Consider the following 10,000-nt stretch of genomic DNA (forward strand, 5'->3'; position numbering starts at 1 on the left):
AAAAAAATAGAATGAAATGTAAAGATACAGAATTGTGAGACAAAAATGAGAAAGTGCAACTGCACGACATGATGAAAAATAAGAAAATAAACACTAGAAAACAGGGACTAAAGAATAAAGTGATATAATCTGCGACCCGTAAGAAAAAAAGCCAAACACCATCAGAAAAGAACAAAAGCCATAAGGAAACACAGACGATGGAAGAAAATTACACGATTTGCGTGACAAAAGCAGAAGAAAATTATTTATGTTGGACGAAAGAATAGAAAAATACAAAACTGAGAAAAATAAATCAAGAAAATACAAATCTGCGAGACATAAGAATAAGAAAATGTTAACTTGAGACACAGGAATGAAAATGCAAATCTGCGAGACATGAGAATAAGAAAGTAAAAATCAACGAGACACGAGAATAAGAAAGTAAAAATCAACGAGACACGAGAATAAGAAAGTAAAAATCAACGAGACACGAGAATAAGAAAGTAAAAATCAACGAGACACGAGAATAAGAAAGTAAAAATCAACGAGACACGAGAATAAGAAAGTAAAAATCTGTGACACACGAGAATAAGAAAGTAAAAATCTGTGACACACGAGAATAAGAAAGTAAAAATCAACGACACACGAGAATAAGAAAGTAAAAATCAACGACACACGAGAATAAGAAAGTAAAAATCAACGACACACGAGAATAAGAAAGTAAAAATCTGTGACACACGAGAATAAGAAAGTAAAAATCAACGAGACACGAGAATAAGAAAGTAAAAATCAACGAGACACGAGAATAAGAAAGTAAAAATATGCGACACACGAGAATAAGAAAGTAAAAATATGCGACACACGAGAATAAGAAAGTAAAAATATGCGACACACGAGAATAAGAAAGTAAAAATATGCGACACACGAGAATAAGAAAGTAAAAATATGCGACACACGAGAATAAGAAAGTAAAAATCAACGACACACGAGAATAAGAAAGTAAAAATCAACGACACACGAGAATAAGAAAGTAAAAATCTGTGACACACGAGAATAAGAAAGTAAAAATCTGTGACACACGAGAATAAGAAAGTAAAAATCAACGACACACGAGAATAAGAAAGTAAAAATCTGCGACACACGAGAATAAGGAAGTAAAATGTAGACATAAGATTGCAAAAAAATACAAAACTGTGAAACGAGAGAATAAAAAATACAGTTAAAACTACACCATAAAAAATAAAACAAAAGAATAGAAAAAAATACTAAAATATGTGACGCAAGAATAAAAAAAAAAGCAGGCCGAGACATAATATATAAAAGAATAATGAAACACTGAACAACTATATAAAAGACTAAGGAAACACTGAACAACTATATAAAAGACTAAGGAAACACTGAACAACTATATAAAAGACTAAGGAAACACTGAACAACTATATAAAAGACTAAGGAAACACTAAACAACGACAAAAAAGTATAATAATGCCAACAGTGCGACATGAGGCGGAAGGATAAGGGATACAAATCTCTTGCGACATAGAAATACAACGCACAGACTTTGCAACATAGAAATAAACAAAAGAAAAACGAAAACACCGATATTAAAACAAACAAATTTCTACGTCATAAGAATAAAAAAAAAATAATAAAGACAGACGTAAAAAAATACCAAGATACAAAACTCTGGAATATGAAAAAGTAAAAAAAAAAACACCAAAATAAAAACAGTCGTAAATAAGAATAAAAATACGTATGAAAAAGCGCTTCACGGCACAAAACTAAGCAGCTTTCTCTCTCTCTCTCTCTCTCTCTCTCTCTCTCTCTCTCTCTCTCTCTCTCTCTCTCTCTCTCTCTCTCTCTCTCTCTCTCTCTCTCTCTCTCTCTCTCTCTCTCTCTCTCTCTCTCTCTCTCTCTCTCTCTCTCTCTCTCTCTCTCTCTCTCTCTCTCTCTCTCTCTCTCTCTCTCTCTCTCTCTCTCTCTCTCTCTCTCTCTCTCTCTCTCCTCTCTCTCTCTCTCTCTCTCTCTCTCTCTCTCTCTCTCTCTCTCTCTCTCTCTCTCTCTCTCTCTCTCTCTCTCTCTCTCTCTCTCTGTCCCTTTAAACATAATGAACCCATCTCTCTCTATTTGACAGCTTAATAATGGCAGCCTCTCTTTTAAATAATCCCGAGCTAGACCCGGTGACCCAGAAATTCTTTTAAAGAGTGCTTCTATTTCCTCCATCGACACTCCATCGCTAGAAGACCTCGGTGTTCTGTCTACCTGTCATCAACCATCACCGCTCTTTATGTAGAAGGGCTCGATTTTCTGAGTGCCGTGAAAGTGCAGTTTTAAAGCTCTAATCGCTGCCTCATTTCTAGAAGGGTTCGTTGGTTTCTCCGAGCACCTAATGAGTGTAATTCTATATCCCTCATCGCTGCCTTACCTCTAGAAGGGTTTAGGGTCATATTCTCAAACATTTCAGCACCCAAGCACACATATTTAACTAGTCTTTCTCAGAAGTTGTGGGCATTTCCAGAGGTAGTTTTATGACCCTTGTGGTAGTTTGGCCCTCCTTCTGTACCATGAGCCTAAAATACCACTCTCTGAAACCCGACTGATCTCCTTCTCGGCCTTTGGAAATAGTTGATGTGAGAAGCGTGTGACAATACCGACCTTAGAGTTCTGTCTGATAACCTGTAAAAAGCAATTTCATATCCACTATAGCCGCCTTACCTATAGAAGGCTTTGATGTTCTGCCTGAGTATCTTAAAAGTGCAATTCAAAATCTCTAATCGCTACCTCATTTCTAGAAGGAATCGTTGGTTTCCCTAAGTACCTAAAAAAGAGTAGTTATATGACCCCCATCGCCGCTTTACCTGTAGAAGGGCTTGGTGCTCTCGTCCTTGTACCACAGGATGAGCGAGGGTCGGTCGGCGGGGACGGGCAGCTCACACGGCAGCTGTCCAGGGGCGCCGGCCAGGGTGAAGTGCGTGACGGTGGTGGTGGCTGCGGGGATGAGAGACATAAAGGTTAATAAGGATTTAGCTAGAGGAAGGTTAAGTGCATACGAAGACATAAAGGTTAGGTTGTAGAGAGAGAAGGTTAAGGGGTAGAAAGACAAGGTTTATTTTAGGTTGTAGATAGAGAGGAAGGTTAGGGGATAAGAAGACAAAGAGGCTAATATAGGGTCGTAGATAAAAGGAAGGTTAATGGGATACGAAGACATAGAGGTTAATGTGGGGCTGTGAGAAGAGAGAACGGTAAAGAAGATAAGAAGACATAAAGTTAATCTAAGGTAGATAGATAGGAAGGTGGTGGAGGTGATTGCACGGATAAGAATACATAGAGAACATAAGAACATAAGAAGACTGCAAGTGAATTTATCTATCGTATTAGCATTTACTGCATGACAACAATGCCTGTCCCACTCATCATTCACTCTATTTGTAAACCAATTCTTGCCTATGTCTTTGTTAAATCTGAATTTTTTCCAGGTTAAACCCATTGCTACGTGTCCTACCCTGCTCTCTTACCACTAAAACCTTATCAATATCACCCTTGTCAAAGTCCTTCATCAATTTATCAACTTCGATCAAACCTCCTCGCACCCTTCGCCTTTTTAGATAATTATGATTTAAATGTTTAAGTTTATCCTCATATGACAAATTTCTTAACTTGTGAATCCTCTTTGTCATCCTCCTCTGCACGGATTCTAACAATATGATATCCGTTTCATAGTAAGGTGACCAGAACTGCCCGCATAGAAGGTTAACAAGGATGTAGCTATAGGGAAGCCTCAGGGGATAAAAAGACAATGTTAATTACAGTTGTAGGTAGAGAGGAAACTGATGGTGATGGCTGCAGGGTTAGGAAGACATAGAGGTTAATTAAGGTTGTAACTAGAGATAGGTTAAGGGGATAAGAGCGCATATCGGCTAATAAATGTGGTGATTAGGGCGGTCACAGGTTCATTAGGGCTGTTAACAGGCTTTGTACAGAGTCTTAGTAACGGCCAAAGGGATTACGGGAACGCGTGGTTACATAGGCTGATTAGTGTTGTGTATGTGTGTGTTGGGGTTTTGTTGCGCAGGCCTTCTTTTGGGGGAACGAATATTGCGTTTCCTCTTGCTCTTGTTCTTCTTGTTCCTCTTGTTCTGCTTCGCGTTCATCTTCTTGTTTTTGTTCTCTTCTTGTTATTGTTCTTGTTATTGTTCTTCTTCATCTTCATCTTATTCTTCTTTTTCTTTTCCTTTTTCTTTTTCTTTTTCTTCTTTTCCTCCTCCTCCTCCTCCTCCTCCTTCTTCTTCTTCTTCATCTTCTTCTTTTTGTTCTTCTTCTTCTTCTTCTTTTTCTTTTTCTTCTTCTTCTTGTACTTGTACTTGTACTTGTTCTTGTTCTTGTTCTTTTCTTCTTCTTCTTCTTCTTCTTCTTCTTCTTCATCTTTTTCATTTTCTTCTTCTTCTTCTTCTTCTTCTTCTTCTTCTTCATCTTCTTCTTCGGGTACTACTGCAGACTCGCGCAACAGAGCTTTTGTGTGCGTGGATGTATTTCTTTTGTATATATTTTATTTTTGTGTGTATATTTTTTCCCCGGAGTTGTTTTCTTTCCTCCATCAAATCTTGGGGGTTGTCGCTGGGGGTGCTTCTGTCTGCAGTTCTATTTCTGGAGCGACTGAGGTCTTGTTTTTCCTTTTATTTTCTTCATGGTGTTATAGTCAGTGAACAGACCTTTGTGTGTTTCTTTCTGCGAGTGTGTGTCAAGGATGAGCTGAAACACAATGGGAGCAAAGGTTGGACGTCGCCGTTGTGTTCTCCTTCCTCTTTCTCCTCCTTCTCCTCCTTCTCCTCCTTCCTCCTCCTCCTCCTCCTCCTTCAAATCCTCCTCTTCCTCTTCCTCTAACTCCTATTCATCTTTTCACCAATAATACGCTCAGAAAGAAATGATTTTCTTCCTTGGATGGAAAGAAAAATAGTGAACTTCATTACAGTAATTGATGAAGTGTTGCTTAATTAATCTTCACCCAGGACTTGAGAGAGAGAGAGAGAGAGAGAGAGAGAGAGAAGAGGAAGGGGGGTAATGGTTGTTGCTTTCCCGTATAATGGACCAGTAACGGGCGAGAGTAAGCAAGATTTGTGGATACTCTGCGCCACTCAGGACGGGTCAGGTTAGGTCATAGCAAGGAGACGGTCTACCCATTCTTCTCATATTATCTATTATTCGTTTCTTTTTTTACACACACACACACACACACACACACACACACACACACACACACACACACACACACACACACACACACACACACACACACACACACACACACACACACACACACACACACACACACACACACACAAATACACACACACACACACACACACACACACACACACACACACACACACACACACACACACACACACACACACACACACACACACACACACACACACACACACACACACACACACACACACACACACACACACACACACACACACACACACACACACACACACACACACACACACACACACACACACACACACACACACACACACACACACACACACACACACACACACACACACACACACACACACACACGTCACTGAGTACGGACGTGCCAAAGAGAACAACTACCTTTTTACGGCACCCTAAAATCCGCTAAGCAACACGAGTGAGCCACGAGGGGATTGACGGGAGGCGGTAACAGCAGCAGCAACAGTAGTTGTAGTAGTAGCAGTAGTAGAAGTAGTTGTAGAAGTAGTTGTGGTGGTGGTGGTGGTAGCGGTTGTTTTTGTCGTGGTAGTTGTGGTGTTTGTTGACGCGCGTGGTGTTTTACTGTGTTTCCCGAGGGAGGTGGGCGAGGCGCAGGTGGAGAGTAGAAGGGTTAAGGGGTGCAGCGAGGCGCAGGTGGAGAGCAGGGGGTGGTGGCAGGGATCAAGGGAGGCGACGAGGTGCAGGTGGAGAGCAGGTTGTGGTGGAAGGGATCAAGAGGGGCTGCGAGGTGCAGGTGGAGAGCAGGGGGTGGTGGAAGGGATCAAGGGAGGCGACAAGGTGCAGGTGGAGAGCAGGGGTTTGTGGGAGGGGTCGAGGGGGGCGGTGAGGCGAGGTTGGTGGCGCGGCGTCTACTTGACCTGAGTGCTCGTTGAGGTGGGAAGGGAAGGCAGGTACTCCGAGTGATGGGCTGGCGGGTAATCACAGGTAGATACGAGTACACTCTGTCATACATGTTGAAGAGTGAATCAATGAATCAATGGGGGCATACGCAGGGTGGCGCGTCACCTAGCTCACTCAACAACGAGCCCAGAACCTTTTTTTTTTTTTCCATGCAGGTGTCCGTGCAGTAACCTTCCCATACCAAGTATTGCATTGCAGGATCCGTCGCCTTACTCCAGCCACCAGCTTTTTGGGCATCCTCTTGGCCTCCTCCTCTCAGGGTTGTGTTCTAGAGAAATAACTCATTTTTAGGTAGCGTACCACATGCCTGTACGGCTGGAGCTGGCATTCCCGGACTATGTTGGTAAGAAATACTTCTTAAAGCAAAACTGACCTTTTTTTCGACACAGTGTTTTTCATCTGTGTGGGAACCGTGATCTCCGGGCCTTCTTTTATCTCTTATGTTTTACTCCCGACTGTCTCCTCTTCTATAAAAATAATAACAGGGTACATGAGACACGAGAAACTTGACAAGTGAGCAGCAGACACGACGGAGGGGAGATAATGGATGACCCCCTCCCGTGCGGAATGAATGTGAATGTTTTAACGCGTTGCCAAGAGCCGGGCAAACAGGGGCGCGCGGGGGGGTTAACTATACATTATCGAGGAAAGCTTTTAAGAGTAAGCGCCTCTCTCTTTCCCTGGAGCGTTCTCTTGCAATGTTTTCGTTTTTCCAAGCAAATAACACAGAAAAGGGAGGCCAGCGTTTGTCTGTAAATGCTAAGTAGACATGAAGGTGTGTGTGTGTGTGTGTGTGTGTGTGTGTGTGTGTGTGTGTGTGTGTGTGTGTGTGTGTTTACCTAGTTGTATTTACCTAGTTTTTGTTTTACAGGGCCTGCGCTTACGCTCGTGTGGTCCCGTCTCCGTATCTGCATTTATCCAACTTTTCCTTAAAGCTTTGCACACTCCTCGCCGATACTACATCCTCACTTAGTCTGTTAGTGTGTGTGTGTGTGTGTGTGTGTGTGTGTGTGTGTGTGTGTGTGTGTGTGTGTGTGTGTGCATCTTAAAACTGTTTGCTAAGCTATTCGTACGTTTTGAACTATATTCCTAGTATGTCAGAATGTGCCAGCTAATTTTTTTCGTTGTCTATTGTGTTGACTGTTTCATGTTCAAGCGATGCATGTTTATTTGATTGGACCGTGTAATGTTTAAGGTTTTTTTGTACAAATCTTTTTTTTGTATTTTGATATATGATGGATAGTCTGTAAATCTGTAGTCAATAAATGTCTTTCTATTTATCTATTTATCTATGCATGTATGTATCTATATATCTACATAACTATATTTATCTATTTATCTGTGTGTGTACTGGCCAGGTAGATAGCACGCCAGGTGGAGGTATTGGGCGAGGCGGCGAGCGAAACACAGGCGGGGGACAGGCAACAGATGGATGGCTCTGTGGATGCCTTAGAGGGAGAAACGGGCAGAGGCTTGACAGATGGAGACGATTTGCTTGAAAAATTAATCCTGGGATCGAACAACAGATCCATGGGTAGGCAACACAGGCTTCCGACAGACAGACAGACAGACAGACAGACAGAGACACATACATACATACATACATACATACAGACAGACAGACAGAAGGAGAGAGAGAGAGAGAGAGAGAGAGAGAGAGAGAGAGAGAGAGAGAGAGAGAGAGAGAGAGAGAGAGAGAGAGAGAGAGAGAGAGAGAGAGAGAGAGAGAGAGAGCAGTAATTGGATCCGGAAATAATAGGTTGTAAGGATTCTTCATGCCTTGACAACGATATCGAGTGTGTACGTTAACAACACACACACACACACACACACACACACACACACACACACACACACACACACACATTCCTCATTCCTCATTTCTCTTTCATATCTCTTCCGTTCTCTTTCATTCCATTGACTGCACTTCCATTTGGTTTCCTAATATTTCATCCCTTCACTTCCCTCCCTTCCTTTCCCTTTCCTTCCTTTCCTTAACCTTCGCTTCCTTCATCTCCTTTCTTTCCCTTCCTTTCTCTTTCCTTTCTTTCCCTTCCCTTCCCTTCCCTTCCCTTCCTTTCGCTTTTCTTCCCCTCCTTTCGCTTCCCTTCCCTTCCCTTCCCTTTCCTTCCCTTCCCTTCCCTTCCTATCTCGTCCCGTCCTTTCCTTTTGTTTTCCTATCCTTCACGTTCCTTCCTTTCTCTTCCCTTCTCTTCCCTTTCCATTCCCTTCCTTTCATTTAATTTCCTTTCCTTCCCCTTCCTTCCTTTCCCTTCCCTTCCCTTCCCTTACTTTTCCTTTTCTTCCCCTTCTTTTCTCTCCCTTTCCTTCCCTTTCCTTCCCTTCCCTTTCCTTCCTTTCCAATCTGTTCCCATCCCTTCCCTTCCCTCCGCTTCCCTTCCCTCTCTAATAACACCCTCATCATTGTGTCTCTTCTCTTACTTCCTCTTTCTTCTCCTTCGTTCAAGTTTCTTCCTTTTTCCTTCTCCAACTCGTCACTCACACACTTAGGCCGCCCTCCTCCAACACGTATTCTCCCTTCTCACACACTTACCCCTTCTCACCCTTAACACATCCTCCTTTTTTGCACATACTTTGCCCCTGCCGCCTACAACTCATATCCTCCTTTCTTGCACACCTTTAACCCCACCCACCGCCAACACACTCTCTCCTACCTCACAAAACTTATCTCTAGTCACCCCCATCATCCCCTTCCCTCCCCACACATGCACAAATTCTGCTTATCAATTATCTTCGGGTTCCTACTTTCTCTCTTGCTTCGGGGACGTGGGAACCCGAGGCAGGCGCTCAGGTGTGTTGCGCCCAGGTGTGTGGCGGCATTAATAACCTACCTGTAGCTACCGAGGCATATTGACGGGACTCTAAATCAGACTGTCATTTGCTCTGCCTCACACCTGTGCTCTCCCTGCCTCGTGTCAATTATGTTTCACCTGCACTACCACCGCCACTTGCCCACTTTTCATTGCTATCCCTGTCCTTTCCTTTCCTTTCTCTTCCTTTCTCCTCATAGGTTTGCTCGTTCTTCATCTGCCTTTGATTGTCATTTGCTCTGTCTCACACCTGCGTTCTCCCTGCCTCGTGTCAATTATGTTTCACCTGCCATCACCCACCTTTCCTTGCTATTCCTGTCCTTTCCTTTCCTTTCTCTTCCTTTCTCCTCATAGGTTTGCTCGTTCTTCATCTGCCTTTGATTGTCATTTGCTCTGTCTCACACCTGCGTTCTCCCTGCCTCGTGTCAATTATGTTTCACCTGCCACCTCCACCGCTACTTGCCCACCTTTCCTTACTATACCTGTTCTTTACCTTTCTCTCCCTTCCCTTTCTTCGTACTTCTTCCTTTTGGGCTTGCTTGTACTTCCGTTGCCTTTGTCACTTGCTCTGTTTCACGCCTGTTTCTCCCTACCTTTTGTCAATTATTTTTCACCTGCACTACCTCTCCTTGCCTTGTCTTTACTTTCCTTTCCCTTCCTTTCCCTTTGTATTTCTTTTTCTTAGGCTTGCTCGTTCTTCCTTTGTCTGTTCCTATCTCGTTCTTGCCCATTCTTCCTTACTTTCTTTCCTTTTCTTCCCTTTCCATTTCGTTCCATTCCGTTCCGTTCCGTTCCCTTTCCTTTCATTTCATTTCCTTTTATTTTATTTTATTTAATTTCCTTCCCTCCCCTTCTCTTTCTTTCCCTTCACTTTCTTTCCATTTCATTATGTTATCTTCCCTTTCTTTCCCTTCCTTTCCCTTCCCTTTCTCTCTCGTTCCCATCACCTCCTTTCTTTTCTCTTCCCATCCTTTCCGATCTCTTCTCTTCCCTTCTCTTCCCTCCCCTTCCCTTCTCTCTCCTTC

At 42.9% G+C, this 10,000-nt stretch overlaps 1 protein-coding gene across 1 annotated transcript in view; it reads right to left on the reverse strand.

The window, feature by feature from the left end:
• LOC127000281 (nephrin-like) overlaps window positions 1-10,000 on the reverse strand; it is a 152,995-nt gene that overhangs the window by 79,415 nt on the left and 63,580 nt on the right. Inside the window, exon 3 of the mRNA XM_050863805.1 lies at window positions 2,838-2,967. The gene's annotated coding sequence lies outside the window, so the exon portion shown is untranslated. The remainder of the gene's footprint in view (window positions 1-2,837; window positions 2,968-10,000) is intronic.

This window comes from Eriocheir sinensis, chromosome 18, assembly GCF_024679095.1.
Source record: "Eriocheir sinensis breed Jianghai 21 chromosome 18, ASM2467909v1, whole genome shotgun sequence".
NCBI classification, from domain to species: Eukaryota; Metazoa; Arthropoda; class Malacostraca; order Decapoda; family Varunidae; genus Eriocheir; species Eriocheir sinensis.